This window comes from Rana temporaria, chromosome 5, assembly GCF_905171775.1.
Source record: "Rana temporaria chromosome 5, aRanTem1.1, whole genome shotgun sequence".
Classification (NCBI taxonomy): domain Eukaryota; kingdom Metazoa; phylum Chordata; class Amphibia; order Anura; family Ranidae; genus Rana; species Rana temporaria.
In genome coordinates this window covers 190,140,289-190,157,482 of record NC_053493.1, presented here as the reverse complement: position 1 = coordinate 190,157,482, position 17,194 = coordinate 190,140,289, and positions in this window count along the sequence as shown.

Sequence of the window (17,194 nt, the reverse complement as noted above, 5' to 3'; positions counted from 1 at the left end):
GAGGAATGGATGCTTTCTTCCAGGGAATAACAGTCCCGACTTTGTCAGAGAATGATAAACAGGATTTGGAAGCACCAGTTACGCTAGAGGAAGCACAGCAGGCAGTGGCAGGGATGCCCAGCCAGAAGTCACCAGGCCCAGATGGGCTCCCACTAGAGATATATAAACGGTATGGTGAAATACTGCTTCCAGAATTGTGGAGCCACTGGCAATCATGACCAGATCGAGGACTGACATACAGGGGTTTAGAAGACAGCTGGAAGAGGACAAGATGGCATTGTTCGCGGACGATGTCCTGTCCTTTCTAGGAGATTTAGAAGTCTCACTAGATACAGTGATGCAAATGGTTGGGGAATTTAGACAGTTTTCAGGTTTGGCTATCAACTGGGAAAAATTGGCTTTGCTACCGATAGACCCACTTGGTGCCCAGATACTGCCCGGAGTCTTCCAAATAAAAGTTGTCACAAAATTAAAATATTTGGGGATCTGGGTAATGAGGGATATAAACAATATGTTAATAACAATATAGCCCCTCTATTACTTAAATTAAAATAAAAAAGAAATATCTGGAAACGACTCCCTCAGTCTGCAGCAGGACGCTGTAATTTAATAAAAATTATATGGCAACCTCAGATATTATACCTGCTCCATAATTCTCCGATCTGGATAGGACAAGCGTGGTTCAAGAGAATAGAGTCACCATTTAGAGAATTAATATGGAGGGGTGGACAATCTAGGATTAGCTTGCAGAATATGCAACTTCCAATAAAAGAGGGGGGCATGGCGTTTCCGCACCCGAGATCATATTTTTTGGCATCTCAGCTGCAACATCTAGCGGATTGTGGAGCCCCAATGGTTGTCTGATGCTAATGGGGACCCCACATAAGATACTTGTAGAAGATTTGGAGGCAGACTCTTTTTCCCATAAATGCCCGACTATAAATTTAGTCAGTAAAATATGGCAGACAACGAAGGCATTGATGGGGTATGCTGGGGTAACATAATTTTCTCCCCTATGGAACAATGAAAACCTTGGGGAAGCAACGGGCATAGAGAAACCCTAGGAATGGGAGAGAATAGTTTAATTCATCTGTTTGAGGGTAACACCATGAAAACGTTCTTAGATTTAAGACAGGAATATTATATATCAAACAAGACGTTCTATAAATACCTCCAGATTCGCCATGCTATCCAAGCGCAATTCAGATCACAAACAGTTGTGTGGACTCCGATAACCGCCCTTCTTAAAATAATTATGGCAAGAATATCTAAAGGCCTAATTTCAGAGATGTATACTACTCTGGAGGCCAGAGCAATAAGTAGACCAGGAACCTCTAAGAGTAGAGTAGGGTGGGAAAAGGATGTGGGGACAGTAACTGTTGAACAGTGGGACAAGATCTTAAAATGAGGAGCACCGGTTTCAATTGCTCCTGCACAGAAATTGTCCCATTTGTTGTTACTACACAGAGTATATCATAACCCTAAAAAAATGTTTAAACTCGGGTGGAGACAAAATGATGAATGCCCTAGGTGCAAGGCGACAGGTGATTTTATACATATGGTCTGGAAGTGTCCGAAGTTATTCAGATATTGGGTGGAGATAATAGACAGGGTTAATAAAATCTTTAGGTACTCATTAGAACCAGTGGCCACAACCTGCCTCCTAAGGAGTATGGAGGGAAATAGAATCCCAACAGGTAATTTGGAAGCTGTATTGAGATGCCTATTTCAGGCACGCAAGATAATTGCCCAGAAATGGCAGGCACATACCCCCCCGTCGGTAGAAAACTGGGCAGCGACCATTAACTCAACAATTTGCAGCGAAAGAGTGGGGCTTACTAGACAGGGTAATTATGGGAAGTTTGTGAGAATTCGGGGACCTTGGCTGGAGGCAATGGGGTACCCTCTGTAGGGGGCTGGCGGTGCCCCCTGCCTTGGGCCCCCAAGGTTATATTTCTCTCTCTATTGTTCTTTTTTTGTTCTTTTCCCCCGTCTCTTGACCTTTTCTTTTATCATCTCTAGGTTTTGGAATTTCTCTACTTTCTACACTTTTAGATTACTCAGAACCCTGTCCTGTAGGTCAGCCTGCGCTCCAGGGGTGTTGTTTCCACCCCTGGGCGACAGGTGGCGCTAGAGGGGTTCTGGCAGAGCAATTTTCCCCAGCAGCCAATAAGAGGAGTTTTCCCTCGCAGGGCATGCTGGGGGAGAGTATATCTGTGGCAGACGACATCTTTATTGGTTCTTCCCGCGGGTTCCAGGTTCCAGGTGTGGCATCCACCTTTAGGGTGCGCGCATCCAACGGACCATGGTGATGGCCTTCCAGGCCGGGGTCAAATGCTACGCGGAGCTCTATGTTGCCGAGAGGGGCCCCAGTGACTTGCTGGGTCCCCAGTTCTTTTGAGAGGATCCCAGGCTGGATGCTGTTCGATTGGGGGGGTCGGCTTGAGGAGAACCCGGAGGCAGGTTGTCCAACAGGGCTTGAACGAACCAATCGGGGATCTGGTGACCGGAATGTTGACAGGTACGCTTTGCTGTCATCCGGTGACCTGTGCTAAAACCTACTGGGAAGATTCGCTCAATTCGTCCATTTAGCTCATTTAAGTAATTGGCCTGTGGCAGAGGCCTAGAGCCAGTTCTGTGATAGAGATCTGTTCCTCCCAACAATCTAAAGTGACACTTCGGCTGCCAGGCTTTTGACAGGAGTCTGTCCGGGGGCACTTCACCCACTCTGGCTAGAGTAGCGACGAACTGTAATTTGGTACTACTGAGAGCAGGATTGCTCGGTTCTTATCCAGGCCTGATACTGCAAAGTTCTCCCTCTTTCTTCATCAACCTTTTCTTCCTATTTGATGTTGATGTTGGCCGTGTTGGCCTGGAAATAAAGCATTGGAAAACCTCCATTCTGTGTCTGGACATTCGCTCAATACTCTGTTCTCCAACTACACCCCTAGACAGCACTAAGGTAACTTAATACGCCGATCCCAACAACAAATCAGCGGCTCCTTCGGGGTTAGCGATACATAATCATTACAAATTCAAATGACAATACAAGAGCAAAAGTCACCCAGACCATCAGAAGTCATTGTTACAGCCTGAGGATTAATTTTGGGAGGGAATTTATAAAACATTTCAATTTGGCCAGAGGCAGTGGTTTTTATTAATGCTTAAAGTAAAACATAAAAAAATATCAGGGGGTTGTCATAAACCTGTGAAGTGATGCATTTGTAAGATGTATACAGCCTACTAAAATAACACAAATATTTAGAGAAGGAAAAAATTCTGTTTAACCTCCCTGGCGGTATGATTCTGTCTGGAATTACGTACCAAAAGCGGTACAATTATTTTGCAAGGAAATTTGGCATTTTATACTGTAGGCCTGTAATTTTTAGGAATAACTCACTTAAATCTGACCAAACAAGAGTCTTGTAGGCATCCCGAGTATGATTTTTTTTTAAAACAAAATTATAAATTATAATATAATAAATAATTATAAATAATTATAACAAATAATAATATAATTATAATAAAAATTATTCAATAATGTAATCAACTCAAAATCACTGAAATTTGCTCAGTTGCAGAATTGTCGCTGTCATTACTTTTATTTTTTTATGACGTATTTCCCCACAAATCGCTATCGCACAATTCTGCAAGTGATTATAATTTATTATCGCTGTTTTCTAGCTGATCTAAAACCATTTTTGACATAAAGGGACACTTTTGGACAATCTACAATTTTCAGGCAGAAAGAATAGTTTTTATTATATAAAAGTACATGTAGGGCACTGGGCAGACCACTAGGGACAAGGGGTGTGTGTTTTTTTACATACAGTACTGTAATCTATAAGATTACAGTATACTGTATGTATAGTGTTTGTTTACCTTTTTGAATTTGGCGCCGTTCTCCGCTCCTGTGCGTCGTAACATGGCAGGGAACGGAGCTCGGCAGCACACGGGGAGACTGTGAATCGAGCGAGGAGGACCCGCTCGCTCACACAGCGGGGTGGCATCGCTGGATCCAGGGACAAGGTAAGTAACTTACCTGTGGATTCAGTGAGCAGGTAAGCCGCGCCGCTGCACACTCTGCACATCCACCCCGAGCGTGACTCGAGGATACCGTTCCTAACATGGAAAACCCACCCCGAGTCACGCTCGGGTTTACCACTATGGGGGTTAAATAAAAGTAAATGACTGCGCACTGCCAACTTGCTTTTCTTTGTTAAGACAGCATGTAACCCCTCAAAATACCTACCATACCCATATTAGCCTGATAAGTATTTTAAGGACTCTTGGGGGGCCCATGTCATTTTAAATTTAAAAAAAAAATGCAGTTAAAGGGTCACTAAAGGAAAAAAAAATTGCCTAAAATTAATGGCCCAGATTCCCAAAGCACTTGCGCCGGCGTATCTCGAGATACGCCGCGTAAGTGCAAATATGTGCCGTGGTATCTGTGCACCGTGCCCACAAAACTAAATACGCCTGAAAATAGGCTTAATCTGACCGACGTAACTTGCCTACGCCGGCATATCGTGGGCGCATATTTACGCTGGACGCATCTGGCGCACCCATTGATTTTCTATTCAAATATGCAAATTAGGGAGATACAGCGATTTGCAAACGTACTTGCGCCCGGCGCAGGCTACGCGATGTGTGCGTAAGTTGTACGTCCGGCCTAAAGTTATTCCTCATAAAGCAGGTGTAACTCAGCAACAGACTTGCACAGGTCAGCTAGAGAGCAGCTGCAGCAGCACCGTTACGGTCGAGCTGAGCAACCACACTTGCAGGACAACACATCTGTATGCCAACATGCCAGGGGCAGCCATGGTCATAGCACTACTGTGTCCACAGGCACGGAGGAGGGCAAGGGAGAGGATATACCGAACGCGCATGAACGTCTTTGGCATGGGGGAATCGGAGGTGTATTGCATCTTCAGATTTAGCCCTGATGCCATCCTGGAATTAGCCACAGCCCTACATGATGAAATCACCAGCCAGACACAACACTCACATGCAGTGCAGCCACTGGTACTGGCAACATTGCATTTCCTTGCCAGTGGATCATTCCAACGTACAAGTGGAGTCGTGTCTGGGATGTCACAATCCACCATGTGCAGATGCGTGCACCAGGTTGTCCCTGCAATCCTCACACGCATGTCCCACCACATCATCAAACCCACCCATGAGGATCTGCGGCAGAAGGCAATGCAGGATTTCTACAGAATTGTTGGATTCCCACGCACTGTGGGCGCCATTGATTGCACATATGTGGCACTACGGCCCCCCGTGCCACAGAGCACATATACCGCAATCGTAAGCAGTGGCATTCCATCAACGTACAGGTGATAGCCGATGCCCAATGCCTCATATGGCACGTCCGTGCCAAACACACAGGGGCCAGCCACGACAGCTACATATACCGTCAAAGCAACATCCCAACAGAATTCGAACAGAACGTGTACAGGGACAGCTGGCTGGTTGGTGAGTGACATGGGTGTCAGGTATGACTGTCCGACCCCATGATGCAGACATCACGAGGGGCACATGCACGACTAACATCCTCCTGTCTTTACCCTTCCAGGTGACTCTACATATGCACTTGGGCCCCATCTCCTGACTCCATACCGGAATCCCCAAACCAGAGGAGAGAGAAGATACAATGCTGCACACATACGCACCCGTGCAGTGGTGCAGCGCACATTTGGCATCCTGAAGTCCCGTTTCTGATGATCACGTCTGCCACGAGGCCTGCTGCTGTGGCCTGCAGCTCCCCAATGGCCAGGGTATGTCGCTCCAGGCTGGCCTGCACATAAGAGCCCTGGTCACCAGATGATGAGGGACCACCTGACACCAAGTGCTGGCGCATGGCCTCCAGGGTCTGGGCATGGTCACATCCTGCAGGCTGTCAGAGATGGAGTTGCTCTGCTCAGTCTGCTGCGTGAGACACTGCTGCATTGCCAATGTGCATTCAGCCTGGGTCTGGGCCGAGGAGGCCAGGCAGTCTGCCACACGGCTCAGGTCACCGGCTAGAGCACCCATATGGCGTGTCTGCCAGGCCTGCTCCCTCTGCAGCCCTTCTTGGAGGGCTCCGGGTACACCCCTGGTCTTCCGTAGAGCCTTCCTGGGGGATGGAGAGGCTTGTGCCCTTCCGGACGAGGTAGACCTTTATGGGGTAGACCTGGGGGTGGTAGACCTGGAGGGGGTAGACCTGATGGGCGGGGAGGTTTCTGAGGGTCCGGGGACGGTGGAAGCCTCCTCATAATAGATGCATTCCTCTTGGTGTATATCCACCGGCTCCTCCACAACAACCTCGAGAGGAGAGGTGTGGGCACTCCCCTCCACCAATATTACCATGCCCTCCACCTGCTCCCGCTCCAGACAGCTGTTGACATCAGTCAACCGCAGAGCAGACAATGCTGGTCCTGGCACTGTGGGCACCGCTTTATGCACGTTTAGTTATAATACGTCTTCTGAACCGCTCCAGAAGACGTATTATAACGAAACGTGCGTAAAGCGGATACATGCACACCCTCACGCACTTCCGGTTTAACCAGCTGACTGTCAGTGGAACGCATGCCGTTCCCAGGCTGGTGCCGACACTTCTATTGGTCTTTGAGTGCAGTGCTGGGAGGCTCGCTATCACACAGATAGCTGCCCATCTGTGTTTTTTCTGTTTTACTTTTTATTATTTTTTAATTTTACGGAGCTTCTGGTTCCATTTATTTTTATCTATATATTTTTTGTACTCATCTGTATTGTGCACGCTACTTGTGGCAGTGCTAATAAATTACCCCCCCCCCCCTATTTTAAACGTACTACTCTATGCGAGTGTGTTTTTTTCCCTGGAGGACTTTGGATCACTAAAAGATCTTTGCCATCTGGACCTGAGGAGCCACGCAGAGAGCCTAAGGAGGGAAAAAGCGGAGCTGGGGAGCATCTGGAGATTACACACATATGCACTTTACCCCTGCAGGGGTGAGTGCCTCTGGTGAGTGGGGACCCAGGAGGGGGAGCACCGGAACCACTGCGTGAATCATCACAATTGCATAGCTTGATCACCCACCTACTTTAGGTGCACCTCTGAATGAACTAATTTATTCTGGCTGTCATTTGATCAACTTTATGTGGACTGCTGATTAACTATTTTTACTTTTTATTTTTATTTTTATTTATTTTTTCACGCTATGGACACTTAATTTTACATAGATTGGATTGCATATATACTGGTTATTTTTAACCCTTGATTCACTACTCCTTAATCGTTAAAGGGTCACTCATATCACAGCTTTGTACTTTATTATTAGAGGATTGGTTGTATTATTTGTTCACTTTATATTATTAGTGCACTTCTTGCTAATTACTGTTATTTTTGTACAGTACTGTTGACAGACCCTTTGTCATAGTGCATTTTGTGTCACATATTGCTTTTTTGCACAGTGCATTTGACTGACTGAGCATCACCTACCGGACACTATCTCTAGAGTCACTTGCACTTACTTATTTTCACTATATATATATATATATATATATATATATATATATATATATATATATATATATATATATATATATATATATATATATATATATATATATATATATATATATATATATATATATATATATATATATATATATTCTTTCCCTCACAATCAGTTCATTGATGTTTACCTTGGGCACTCAGTCTGCATAGAACAATCACTTTGTGGCCTATGCTCATTACCTGTATCACTTATTAAGTAATCCCGTACCATTCACCTGGCACGTATAGCCTACAGGTAGGACAGCGCCACTACCCCTTACTTTTTACATTCAGAATAGTGTAATGATTCTGTTAAAAAACGAGTAAATACCTATTAAATTCCTTCATCTATATCACCTCCGGCATTCTAGTTTCTGTTCTCTCATTCACTTCCTGGTTTGCATCGCTCGGTCATGTAAGAACTGCATTTCCCAGTATGAATTGTGGCACGCCCAGTAATTCACACCTCCTTGAAGTCTCTACCCGTAGAGAGCGTCCTGCCACACATGTGTAGTTCCCAGGAGGGGGTGAGCACATTTCTGACCACCGCAGTAAAGCCTCCCATCACGGTGGTCAGTAAAATCAGACAAGCAGGAAGTGAACAGAACAGAGAAGAAATAGAGCAACTTCTGAGTAAAAACTGTACCTGTATGTGATTCCTTGGATCAGCTCTGGGGCGCATGCACGCACCACTGGAGTGCCGCTCCCACTGTGATTGGAAATGATTAGTGATCATTCACAGGAGAGGCAAAATTGCATCCTGCCTATGTTAACAAGGCAGACCGCCATTCTGTCAGAGAGGAAGAGCGATCCTGCTAATCAGGAACACTGATCTCTCAGTCCATCCCCCAACACAGCTATAAAGCATTCCCTAGGAGCACACTTAACCCTTTGATCTCCTCTGATGTTAACCCCTTCCCTGCCAGTGTCATTTATACAGTGACAGTGCATTTTTTTTAACAGTGATCACTATATTGGTGTCACTCCTCAAAGTTGCAGTCCTGCTAAAAATTGCTGATCGTCATTACTAGTAAAAACAACTTAAAAAAGGTTTCATAAATCGACCCCATAGTTTGTAGACACTATAACTTTTGCACAAACCAATCATTATACCTTTTTGGGACATCAATATTATTTGGATACAGCATTGCATGACCCCACAATTGTCAGTTAAAGCAACGCCGTGTCATATTGCAAACAATGGCCTGGTCAGAAAGGGGGTAAAACTTTCTGGGACTGAAGTGTTTAACATTTGCTAAAATGTGTGACATAATAATCTCTCCAGTTGTTCTTTTAATTATATACAAGAGATTTATAAAGGAACAATATGTGTTGGCATTTACAACACATATAAACAAAATCAAGATTAAATTATTTAAAAATAATTTAAAAATAATGTGATGCCCAGCCTCTTAGAAGGTGGGAATTTATTATTTTATTTATAAAAGTGCTTTTATTTATAAGAGTAGAGGTTTGCATATTGTTCTTCCTGTTGTATTTCAGAATTTACCATTGTTTTTTATGTATTTTTTCTTGTACTGTATGCTTTGTTTATATTGCCTAAATTCCATGTGCATGTGGAATATCTGTAGGTTTTAAAGTAAGCATGATTTAAATTTAAATTCATGAAATAGGTTAGGTGGGGCGTGGCCAGACCGTGAGGGAGAATGGACGCGTAGCGGCAGAGTTCCTGTCACCCCGGGATAATTTTCGCCTCAAACGGTTCACCCAGCCCAAATTTTCTGCCATTACCGGCATGGGTACTGCTTCTAGGTCTTCCTCCGCCTCTAGATCCCGTTCGCCAAGGGAAAGCAGCGGTACAGTGACACAAACAATCCCGGACATGTCCCACGCGAATAGAGGGAACATGGCGTCTTCGCGTCAGAGGATTACCTCAGGTATTTCGCAAACGCAGCAAAGGGACCCTAATGACATCGTTCTCAGCCCGGCACTAAACCCTTCTTCAGCTCCAATGGGACCGGAGGTTTCGGGGACACAGGGTGTCGCAACTCAACGCTCTCTTACTATAGAGGATCTCAGGAATGTGGCGACTGATATCAAGGACACCCTAGCGGCCGCCATTTCGGAGTTGCGACTGGATCTCCGTTCCCTCACGGATAGAGTCTCGCAGACAGAGAACGCTTTAGAGGATCAGGAATCTATCCTCCGGAAATCCACCAGGAAGGTGGATGATCACACCCTTCAGCTGAGGGAAATGAATCGCCACCTAGAGGACCTGGACAACCGAGGTCGACGCCAGAATTTGAGGGTACGGGGGTTACCCGAATCGGTTGAGGGGGACCTCATCACTCAATCTGTTGTGGTTCTGTTTAACTACATTCTTGACAAACCCCCTCAGAATAACATAGACCTGATCAGGATTCATTGTGCATTACGCCCTAAAGGTAAAGAGACAGATCCCCCAAGAGATGTAGTTTGCTGTCTAGCTGATTTTAGGGTGAAAGAAGACATTTTAAGACAAGCTAGAGGCAAGCAGTTATCCTGTCAGGGCGCACCGATTCAACTATTCCAGGACTTGTCGGGCATTACGTTGAAACACCGCAGAGACCTTAGACCCCTCCTGAATGCCTTGCGTGACAGAAACATCGGTTATAAATGGAAGTTTCCCTTTTGTTTATCCGCTTCCCATCAAGGCCGCACTGCATTGCTAAAAGTCCCGGAAGATTTGCCCTGTTTTTGCGATACCCTGGGAATCCCCCTCATTGCAGTACCGGAGTGGTATGCGATGTACCGACAATCAGTAAATCGCTGGCCACCGCAGTGCATGGAGCCAATGGAAACTCAATCCACCAGTTACCGCCGTCGGCGCTCTCCTTCAGAATCCGGAGAACATCCTGTCGATACGGCCTCGAGCTCTCAAAGCCGTACCTCACCTCAGCCGGTTACCAGGAGAGCACGGAGGGACCATTGATACTTCTTCACCATCTATAGGGCCCTGTTGGCGGATCATCATAAATTTCCTTCCTTTGTTCTAGAAATATAGAAAATGGAATGTTCTATTTTTATTGTTTGTTTACTATTTTTATTCCAAGGCTGTTTTCTGGACTGTCATAACTGAAGCTCTTATTGGGTTTCAGTGAGGCATCAATACGTGTGATTCACGATTAACTTGGATTTAGAGACTAATAGCTCCGGCTTACTATGCAGCTGTTCGACATTACACCTATAAAACTGCATCCCTCAGATGACTTTGCGGTTTGATGGCGTGGTTAGATATGCTGGGATTCTACGTGCCTCCTTATGAATCTCTTGCCTTCTCCTTTTGGCTTCTCCATGGAATACGGCGAACCGCAGTGACTTTCGTACAATGGGAAGATGATGTACTGGACAAGAGACCTTCGAAATGTTTGGAATAAAATTGCTTTACTCTCCCTATGGCATTCTCATCCTGCTTCAACCGGGGGCGATGATTCCTCATGCTGACACCTAGGGTTGAAATCATCCAGTACAGTTCTAAAGGAAGAAACGTTAACACTCAAATATTCCTGGTGTTATTGTTCATGTTGAGAATACTAAGAACTCTATGACTATGCTCCCCATATGTACATTTGATGGACTCTTAATCTTCACTCTCGGCCTAAGGAGGGCACTCAAGTTTAAGTTAATGTCCGTACCCTGTTAGGCTTGGACATAGATGGGACTTTCGGCTGAAGACTCTCAAATATCGATATGTCCTCTCCACTCCTATGAATATGGTTGTCAGGGTATTTCTTACAATATCTATTATATACAACTCTAGATATATTTTTAGGGGAAGATTAAGATAGTAATACTAAATGTTCTATTTAATATGCTAGTAGTTCGATCAAAATGGGTTAGAATACTGTAGATCTTTCGGTATTGACTGGAAACAGTCTGACCATCAAATGCGAAATACGGTGGATCCCCCGGCTCCCAGCAAGTGGGGACGATTCGATATCTGCTCTGTCGGGGGTGGGGTGTGGATGCTACCCTCACAATGGGGGTCAGAGGGTTTCTACTGTTATATTAAAAGGATATGTGACTTTGACGGTACAATAAGGGATCTTCCCATGAGTAGATCACATTCCTCTTCTTAGGCATTGATACTACCCTAAGGGAAATGGTCTATCCCAATCATATTATTTATGGCTGGTAGCAAGCCTATTTTCGTTGGGGATTATCCTGGGGTGATTTGGGACACTTTTATTGTTGATACTTAATTGTCAGTAGTGATAGTTGATAGTTTAAAAATTCCCAACTTCCGTTTCCAGGCTCGGACTGGCCAACCCCCATACGGTTGGGCCTGGTTGCTCTTATACCCGCTGGTTGTGGTATACCTGTTTAGGGTGCACCGCACCTCTTGCCATTAGGCTGTTTTTCTATTGGATTAACATCCAAATTTTCTATTGTTGCGCAAAACCCTACTTTGCGAGTCCTGAAGCTCTATTTGTTGATCTGTAGCATCCCTCCTCCTGTCTATCTACCTTTTCTTCTCCTCTCCTCCTTCCTTATTTTCCTTCTCCCCATCCCCTCTAGAGACAATGTCTGACAGGATTGACACGACCTTGCGGTCTACTGACCGAGATACGTCCGGTTCAACTCTGAAATTATACTCATTAAATGTGCGTGGCCTCAATACACCAGAGAAGCGTTCCTTGTTACTCTCCTCTTTATGGAAGGAAAGGTCTCAAATTGTTTTACTGAAAGAAACTCATTTTAGGGCAGATAGCATTCCTGTACTGCGAAGTTGCCACTTCCCGACTGTATTTCACGCCACAAATGAGGTATCAAAATCAAGGGGGGGTATCCATTCTGTTGGCAAAACATTGCCCATTCCGGGTTGAGGACATTGAGCGTGACCCATGTGGGAGGTTTCTTTTCATTAAGGGAAAGTTGTATAACTCTCCGGTGACTATCGCTAATATTTACGCTCCCAACTCACAACATGTTAGTTTTTTTAGAGATGTTGTCCAACGACTCACTGTCTTTCAATCTGGAATGTTGGTATTAGGTGGGGATTTTAATGTTCCCCTGGCTCCCCTTCTTGACACTTCCAATGGGTCTTCCTGCCTGACCTATCGCACCCTTCGGGCCATAAAAACTCAACTAGACTTATTGACTTTACATGACACATGGCGTACGATGCATCCTACAACAAAAGACTACACTTATTATTCTCCTCTACACACGAAATATTCTAGAATTGACTTTTTCTTTGTCACTCAGGAAGACTTAATTCGACTTTCCGATTCATCAATTGAGTCTATGGTATTATCAGATCACCATCCAATCACAATGACGTTATCCTGGAGGGGTTATTCTCCGGGAAGGCCAGTTTGGCGGATGGATGACTCCATTCTGCTCGACCCGGGTTGTGAACTTTTGGCCAGAATTAAGACACTAGAAATTGCCCATAAACGCTCTGTAGCTGAGAGTTCTCTCGATGCGTTGCTGGAGGCCAGAAAGGACTTACAAACTGAACTTCATAGGAGACTGAAATACAAATTTAGCCTAACTCATAAACTTTATTATGAATTTGGCAAAAAAACGAGTAGATTATTAGCACATGCACTTCAGAAAAAGAAAGAAGCCAATACGATTCATTCCATCACCACCCCCACAGGAGAAGTTCTCCATAGATCCGATTTAATTGCCAAACAGTTCCCAACTTTTCTTTCCTCACTATATAACTTACCTACTCCGTCCGGGTCAGGGACGCTTACGTCTCGGGAGAAACTTATAGATGATTTTTTATCTGATTATGGTTTACCAACTTCCCAGATTCCTGACCTATCGCATCTGGATGGGCCAGTGTCAGTGGATGAGGCGCTAAGTGCCCTGAAACAATTGAAACCAGGAAAGAGCCCGGGCCCGGACGGACTAACATCGGGGTATTATAAGGCATATGCTTCGCTACTGATTCCGCATTTTGTTAAAGCGTTTAATGACATACCTTTCTCTCCTTCTACTGGATCCGATTTACTAGAAGCTCACATTACTTTGATCCCGAAGCCGGGGAGGGACCACACATTAGTTCCTAATTATCGTCCCATTTCATTATTGAATGTGGATCTAAAACTATTCACAAAAATTCTAGCCAACAGATTACTTTCCCTCCTCCCAACCTTTATCTCTACCGACCAAGTTGGATTTGTCCCTGGAAGAGAGGCCAGGGACAACACCACACAGGCAATAAATGTCCATCACTGGTTATCCACTTCAAAGACTAAGGGATTTTTGCTGTCTCTTGATGCCGAGAAGGCGTTCGACAGGGTGGCCTGGGATTATATGGAAGCAACGCTTCGCAAGCTTGGTTTACCTCAACGCTTTTTGCAAATGGTTATGGCACTTTATTCGGTGCCTTCAGCCAGGGTTAGAGTCAACGGTCGGCTGTCGGATGCCTTCTCGGTACATAATGGCACAAGACAGGGTTGCCCCCTCTCACCCCTAATTTTTATTTTAACTTTGGAACCCCTTTTGAGACGCTTGCGGAATAATCCAGATGTGCAGGGAGTTGACATTAAGGGGAGACAATATAAAGTGGCAGCTTATGCGGATGACGTCCTTCTATTTCTGACGAATCCTCTGGTTTCTATACCTAATTTACTCAAAGATTTTAAATTCTTTCACACACTCTCTAACTTTAAAATTCATTTTGGAAAGTCGACTGCCCTGAATGTGTCCCTTCCTCAGGATGTTGTGGCCCTCTGTAAAAACAATTTCCCCCTCAAGTGGGACCCTAGTGAAATAACATATTTAGGAATTAAATTGCCCACAAAACTCTCTGACCTTTACGCGCAAAATTTCTTACCAGCCCTACAATCCGTTAAGACCAATCTAGAAGTCTGGACTAAGGGTACGATTTTGTGGTTTGGAAGGTCGGCTGTTTTAAAAATGAATGTCCTTCCCAGGCTCCTATATTTATTTCAAGCTATACCCATTAAACTCCCTCCCTCTTTTTTGACCTCTTTCAAATCTATATGCAGACTGTTTCTTTGGGCTGGACGTCCAGCTAGGCTAAATTGGGATAGAATGACCATGCCCAAGTTGAAAGGTGGAATGGGGGTGCCGGATTTGCTTTGATACCACAAAGCGTGTCTACTAACGAGAATAGTGGATTGGCATGTCCACAGGAAAGATAAGGATTGGGTTGAATTGGAAGAAGCCTTCATGGGCTTTCGGATCTCGCATCTTCCATGGGTAGATGCAACATCTACTCCTAAGTCTTGTAAGTCCCACCCTTTGATTGGCCCAACCCTGGCCTGCTTGAGGAAGACAAGTGGAGACTTGTGTCCAGCTCCTTACCCAGGCCCTCTGACCCCACTTAATCATAACCCCGGTTTTCCAGATGGCGTTGATGCTGCTGATCCGCGGGTATCCGGGTCAACGCCCTCTTTGCGAGCACATCTGTTTTTCAATGAGGGTAGACTCCTATCCCATTCGGATATGGTCCGAAAATTCCCTGACTTTCAAATACCACGCTTTAAATTCTTTCAAATTAGACATTTCCTCCAAAATTTGCGAACATCTGCTTTGTGGTGCAGGGATCTTTCGCCTTTTGAAAAATTATGCGAGTCCTCTGCCCCACAGAGACATCTAATTTCTGTAATATACGCCTGGCTCACGCCACAAACCACCGCAATGGCCCTCATCCATGCAAAATGGGAAGCTGACCTTCAGCTATCGCTATCTGATGATGACTGGAGCTCAATTTGGACTCATATACATAAGGGTTCCATAAATGTGTCAGCTCAAGAAAATCGATATAAGATCTACTCGAGGTGGTACAGAACCCCAAGCAAGTTGTATAAGTTCTATCCAACAGTGTCGTCGGATTGCTGGAGATGTGGAGGAGAAGAGGGTACGCTGCTACACATTTGGTGGAGCTGTCCTAAATTACAGCCCTTTTGGAGGGATGTTCACTCGCTCATTGCTCAGATAACCTCCTACACACCTGACTTTACCCCGGGACAGTATCTTCTCCATCACACCTCTTTGCCCCAATCAATCTATCGTAAATCACTAATGCTACACTTAATTAACGCGGCTACTCAATGCATCCCAATACGATGGAAAGACCCCCTTCCGCCTACATTGCTAGATTGGCAGGATAGAGTGGACAAGGTCGAGATGATGGAAAAACTGATTCACCAGGCTAGGGACAATACTAAAAAATTTAGACTCACTTGGGGATGCTGGTCACACTATAGGAATTCCACTCCATCTGACTCTGTGACGATTCCTTCCAATTGATCTGAATAATACGTTTTACTCAACATTTGTACTGGATATGACTAGGGTACTTAGCCCACTATTATCCTGTCCTATGACTAAACCTATTTCTCTTTGTATTTCTCGCTTTCTTTCCTCTACTCTCTTTTATGGGGGCGGATCACGGTAAATATACTGGCCAGGTTTTCGTGCTTTCTTGAATATGTATTTTTAAAACCCTCTCCCCGGTTCACAGTTGAGTTCCCGTTAGGGGGGACCGGGCTTAGGGTCCGCTCCTACTGGTCATTTCTAGTTACTTAGTACTCTTGAATTGAGATCCTGCCCATTCAGATTGCGTGATTAGGGGGATCATAACCTTTAACCTTCGTTCCGATCAGTTTACCTAGTGGGAGGGTTTGTGCTCATAGAGGACCCTTGATACTGCTCCTCCCTTGTATACAAATGTATCTTTGGTACTGATGACGCATTTTAGGGAGTGGATAGGATCTGCTACTCTCGCTTTTTGTGTACATGTAACATGTCTACGATTCTACTTACAGACTTTCATTTGTTGTATTTGCTGTCTATCGAATGTATTCTATATTCTATTGTATTGGCATTACCTTTCAATAAAAGATTATTCTGGAAAAAAAAAAAATAGGTTAGGCAAAACAGTGAATGTGAGCTGACTACATAAAGAAATGAAAAAGACACTAATTCATGGTCATGTGTAACTGCTAAAAAAACAAACCTGTTTAATAAAATGTGCTTCTATAGATCACACTGGAACATAATTAGGCATGGGAAAGAAAACATGCAATTCCTTACATATAAACTACAGCTACATTACAAATAAATATATTTAATAACTAACCTAAACTAACAAATACTTTAAAACAAGACATTCTACTCAGCCGTTAAGCATTCTGAGTTAACAAATGTAACTTTATAATGAAAGGGGGATGGGGTTAAAATGTCAGCACTAATTTCTGTGAGGTAGTAATCATCAAAAACTGGGTTATGATGGTGAAGCTATCTACTGCAATAATCTTCTAAGGTTTTTCATCAAGCTGAAGCAAAACCATCAATATAGTTTTGAAGAGTTTGGGAGGAATTAACAGCACAGTAGTGACTGTCCCATCCGTGTCTAATATGAGGGTTATAGAACAGCATAATCCCCTTACCGATCTTCTTTGCAGCAGCTCTGATGACTAAATTTCTAGTGTCTTATCACACAGTCACAGGCTAAAATTAAGAGGGAGAATTCTTAGGACATCACAGCATGAAAACTAGATGGGAGATGATCAGATTACCTTCTATTGGATTTATCTACAGACCACCAATCTTTCAAAAACAGACCTGATTCTAAGGCCTATCAAATTCCTGATATCTATAAGGCATTTTGAAGCTGATAACATTGAGCAATTTGGACTTCCTTAATAGAATGTATAGTTTTCCATAGATATTCTGTGCACATATACA